The sequence below is a fragment of the Spinacia oleracea genome, chromosome 6 (genome assembly GCF_020520425.1).
Source record: "Spinacia oleracea cultivar Varoflay chromosome 6, BTI_SOV_V1, whole genome shotgun sequence".
NCBI classification, from domain to species: Eukaryota; Viridiplantae; Streptophyta; class Magnoliopsida; order Caryophyllales; family Amaranthaceae; genus Spinacia; species Spinacia oleracea.
Genome location: NC_079492.1, coordinates 113,234,013 through 113,239,666, shown reverse-complemented (window position 1 = coordinate 113,239,666; position 5,654 = coordinate 113,234,013). Strand labels below are relative to the sequence as shown.

General features: G+C 36.2%; 1 long non-coding RNA gene across 1 annotated transcript; it reads right to left on the bottom strand.

Annotated features, from left to right (window-relative positions):
• Positions 1-286: 286 nt before the first annotated feature.
• Positions 287-5,332, bottom strand: LOC130463847 (uncharacterized). Its single transcript, XR_008924032.1, has 4 exons — positions 4,962-5,332; positions 4,083-4,169; positions 3,709-3,801; positions 287-1,075 (listed from the first exon to the last, which is right to left on the bottom strand). It is a non-coding gene; the product is annotated as an uncharacterized lncRNA (long non-coding RNA).
• Positions 5,333-5,654: the final 322 nt, after the last annotated feature.

Genomic DNA, 5,654 nt, shown 5'->3' with positions numbered 1-5,654 from the left:
GGCAATATTTCCGATTCTGGCAATATTTCCATTTCCGATAATATTTTCCGATACGTACCATGTTTCCGTTTCCGGCAACATCTACGACTTGGATAATATTTATATTTCCGATACGATCCATATTTCCGTTTCCGGCAATATCATCGTTTCCGGAGTATTCATTTCTTGCCTGTGACGATCTTAGCTCCCACTGAAACCAAGATCCGTCGGTTCCGAATATTCATAGATGGAGTATTTAATGCCATTAAATACTTGATCCGTTTACGTACTATTTGTGTGACCCTACGGGTTCAGTCAAGAGTAAGCTGTGGATTAATATCATTAATTCCACTTGAACTGAAGCGGCCTCTAGCTAGGCATTCAGCTCACTTGATCTCACTGAATTTATTAACTTGTTAATTAATACTGAACCGCATTTATTAGACTTAATATAGAATGCATACTTGGACCAAGGGAATTATTTCCTTCAATAAGACCACGTAACAAATACTGCTCTATATGGGAACAGGAACAGACTCTTTAAAGATTAAGACTTTAAGGGTAATACCTGAAAGCTTCCGGTTAATGTAAATAAGTTTGATAAAAAACTTTCGCAGAGAACTTAAGGTGTATATATAAGAAACTAAGAGTTTACCCTAGATTCTAATTCAACACAATTTGGGACTCTTTTCAAAAGATAGATTTTCGCAAATAACATATTTAAAACGCGTTTAGATAAAATCAATCTTTACGGATTTGAGAGTTGTGAATTAACTCAAAACGTTTAAGAGTTTAACCTTAAGTAAAATAGTAAAATCAGTTTTGTATATCGACACTTATCTTTTATAAAACAAAACTGATTTAGGACTCTATGAAATATTATGTTCCCATACTAAGCTGTATTTGTATCTACTGATCTTATACCTTTCTGGACTCTATTTGACTTGCTGGGCTTCATACTCCTTGGCCCATGATTTAATCTGTCCATACGCTTTAGACTTGTACTCTTCATAATGTTGGACTCAATTTCCTTGTTGCTTCACAGCTTGCCTCGTTTTGTACTTGTCCTAGCTTATAGTGACTTGCTCCTGTCATTCTTTATTTCAACAATCAGTAGAGTGTAAGCTTATCATCATCAAAACCCATGAATCAACACATGAACAATTCTACAAGCACTATTTTTCACAGTCTTCTTCTTCTGCTCCCTAAGGATTAGAAAATCAGGTATTTTCACATTGTAAACCACAAACTGTAAAAGAATCAGGTAATTTCATTACAAAATCTCAAAACTGTAAAAGAAATGGCTCATTGCTCGGCGGTTTAATTTAGAGGAGCCGGGTTGCGCATGGGACCTGACAGAAACGAGAAGGGACTGCATGTTTGAATTAACGCATGATTCAGTGGTTTCTCATCATTTGTTTCACCTCCTACAGGATCGACAATTATCTATGATGTAACTATAGTCCATAACATGATAGTGACAAGTAAATGTTCCGAAATGACACCACTATTACCTATCTCACCCTCTAAAGATAGAAGAAATTTTTCGTATAGATTGAAACCTCAAATTGGCCAAATCATGAATAACCTCTGTCCCAAAACTAAGTTAAAATCGTTTGAGAGCACGAAGGTCAAGGCAAGTAGAAAGAAAAAAGTTGGTGAATGGATGAATGCAGTAATTGACTAATAGTCTACTAATTAGCTGGAAAAGTTTCTAAAGATTACTCGTGAAATCAGACTCCCTCTCATCAACTACTCATCAACTACTCAGTGTAAAATATTGCTCAAATCCAAGAATACCAAACACCAGACACATAAACAATGTAAGCAATCCAAAAAAAAATGACTCAGATGTTGAATCCTCGTAAAATAGCTATTATGGAGGCTAAAATGTCACAACAAAATGCCCAACCAATTACACCAATGGCAAGAAAGTACTAATGTTGTCAACAAAGTAATGCTCTCCAAACTTAAAATAGAACTAATACCTGACATTACTGATGGGATTTACAGTGCCTTAATATCTACATTGCTTTTTTTCTCTAAATTCATGAATGGAAGAGAAAAATAAACAAATAGCTGTGGCAGGAAAAAGGTTGGATATCATGAAAAGTGAATCAAGTGAGCTTCTCATTTTAGAAACATAATTCGAAGAGGAAATATATGCAATCAAAGCTTAGAGTCTGCAACTTGAGGCTGAAGCTGAGAAATTATAAGGCTGAGAGGGCAACGTTAAGACAGAGTGGGAGGTAATTGATGAAAAGAGGAAGGAACTGCGAAGGGAAGAAGAACGCATAGCTAGGGAGAGACTAATGATTTCCAAGTTTCTCAAAGATGAACGTGATAGTCTAAATTTGGAGAAATAGGCTCTTCGCGAGCAATACAAACGGGATCTAGAATCACTTTCCCTGATCGAGAATCATTCCGTAGTGAAAGTCAACGGGAGTGTTCTGAGTAGTTCACCAAATTTCAGCAAGAACGTGTAGACTTCTTGCTAGAGGTTGAATGTCGAAAGAGAGAGTTGGAGGATTTTATCAATAAAAGGCGTGAAGACATCGAAAGCTACTTACATGAGAAGGAGAAAGCCTCTGAAGAAGAGAAAAAGAGAGAACTTCTGTATATTAGCTGTCTAAAAGAAGATCTGGTGAAGGAACAAGAACATGTTGCTTTGGCATTGAAGAAGCTCGAGAACAAGAAGTTGGAAATCAAACTGGACCGCAAGCAAGGGACAAGGCATGGGCAGAGCTATAGAGTCTTATTGCAGAGCTTCAGGTGCAAAGAATTAAACTAAAGAAGCAGGGGGGACTGTTGCATGAAGATAGGGAAGATATATTCAAAGATTGAACACCTTAAGAAATTAGAGGATTTGAAAATCTATTCTGACAGAATTGTTGTTTCTCCTGCAAAGAAATAAAGCTCACAATAAAGCAAATAAGTGTACATGATTACACGAGTATTAGATATAAATTTGAAGGTCACTTATACCATTCAACTAACATGTGCTTAACCATGTGAAATTCAAGGTGAGAATACAATAACAACAGTCACTGATGATGATCAACATGAACTGGTACCTTATCAAGACAATATCACACTTCAAATAACAGCAACAGGTAATCAAGTGCATTTCTTGATAAAGGGACCCCTGATTCCCCAAGAATAAAGCACACTACCAGAGAGTAAATCTCAACCAATTCAACATAAATTGGTTGGTTCAGACAATCAAACAAATTCTAAACATTTATACTTTTCTACGAAAAATTGCACAAAGATGACAAATATCAAAGTAAATCTCAATCAATTGCATTTCATAAATGTAAATGATGGATTTGTGATGGTATTCTAAAAAATGATTGTTAGGATTTGTGACTCGTGTACAATCAAGTAACTTAGCTCAAGTTTGATAAACTGGAGTGTTTCTGCAAAAAATACGTAAAAAATAACACATTTTCTAACCTAACCCCGTAACGACCCTTTGTGACCGGCCTTGACCTCCTCCAAGCCTGCAAGACCAGAACCATGTATAGTAACTATTTCAGGTTGCCCACAACCAACCTGCCCTGCCCAAACCCGTCCAAGAATGAGTTATGCATATAATTTCTTTCTTCCCTACTTTTTTTTTTACCTTAGGTAAGTTTTTACTACTTCTAGACCTCAAAAACCCACCAGTTAATCTCAAGTGACAATGGCACTAAAAAAAACCTAAATGATAGGATTAGTAAAGAGTACCTGCTGTTGTAGTCATAAAACTCTTCTAGTTCCACCTCATCACCTCCATTATCACCATAACGACTTTGCTATGTGCTTCCTAACTGCCTCAAGCTGCTATATAGTAATGTACGAATTAGACGACATAGAATGAAACAAAGGGCTTTTCCGTCCCTATACATTGAATGAATAGTAAAAAACCATTCCTTTCTTTTAAAAGGGTATAAGATACATATATATATATATATATATATATATATATATATATATATATATATATATATATATATATATATAACCAGCTAAATAAGATAACATGGTCCCGCTTGGCTACTTGCACTCCATAATACAGCTAAACATAAGAAGGTAAGATGAAAAAAGGGTCGAGTAAATACCTTTTGGTTGAACCAACCCTATTTGTTCACGGTTCCATCGAGTTCTTGAACCATGAAGTTGCCAATGGCAGTCTACTGAGTTGGATCCTACACGAGGAAATGCAGTAAGATACATAGTCATGTCTTTTTAGAAACTATAAAGTGATCATCCCTTTAATAAACTGGATCCGCATGACCTAATAGGGTGGGGATAGATTTTATATCAAGTGACTCTATAACCTCAAATAATTACACAATCTGAATCCTCATAGTTGTACAACAAACTCAAGAATATTGTTCCAACCATGTATACCCAACTACAATCAAGTACAATTTTGAAATTTCTAGCAAACTGTAAACTTGTAAAGATCACTATTATTAGTTTATTACCATCTAAAGACATCAAGTCACTTTTCCTAAGGTAAAGTCTTGGACACATAAATCATGTCCGCAAAAGAACCATCCCACCATCTGCCCACCCAAAAAGATAAGAAAAGAGTCTTAATTAAGAGTCAAATTTGATATCCTAGATGAAAATGATTCGGTCTTGTGGAAGCCATATCTAAACCCGTGATATAGATGCTATGAGGAATGTTTTTCGGAGGTGCAAGAATTTACAGGTTGATTACAAGTACCAGTACAAAATAGGAACTTGAAACTGAGTTGAATTGAATGACCATATACACAAAATCCAACAATCATAACGAACAATATACAGAGGTTTCCAAAGAGATGTAACTGATAACAATAACAGCAATTGAGCTACACTACAATTTATTTTGCACACAGGGACGACAGGCCTAGAGAACACATTAAAGGTGGTAATTGAAAAGCAATAATGCAACACAATAAACACATTGAAAAAAAACGCAAGAGAAGTAGAAAGGTAGCAAGACTTACTAATTCTTCAACCTGTTTAATTGGACGGCTGATGCAACAACTTCGGCAGACAAAAGAAAATCTGGTATCAAGTATTGGGTTCCCTATTAGGGATCCGTCCTTAAACCATGCGACTTCACCCAATCTGACACCTCTCTTTGACAAGAGTTCGGGGCATAAACAACGCAGGGCACTAAGCATATCCCACCAAGAATTGATGACCTTGAGCTCACACCTCACGGTTCCCGGCGAAGGTTTTCGAGGTCTACTGATAGTCCAACAGTATCCCATGATGGGGATTTCACCAGTAAGGTATGATGTGGTTTGTCTTCCCTGAGACGGGGCCCATGTATTTGGGACGGTCAGGACATTACCTGCATTTTAGTTCCAGATGTTATTACTCTTCATACCAAATAAAGAGCAAGCAAATAGCACACAACTCTTTTTTCAATAAAGTATGAAGCATATTGATCATATTTTATCCCTTTATTTAGCATCGATTTTAATTGTATTACTGTATATAAGAGAATTAGTTTTAACTGGTAAGTGATCTAATCAAATAAGTGTGAAACTACTGACTGTAGGGGAATACAATTAAACATAATAACATGTGCGGAACAATCCCCAAAGCCAGGAAACATGTATAAATCACAGATTAAGCAAACTTACATTCGAAGCGTGTTTTCCACAATAATCTGTCAACGAACACGAACA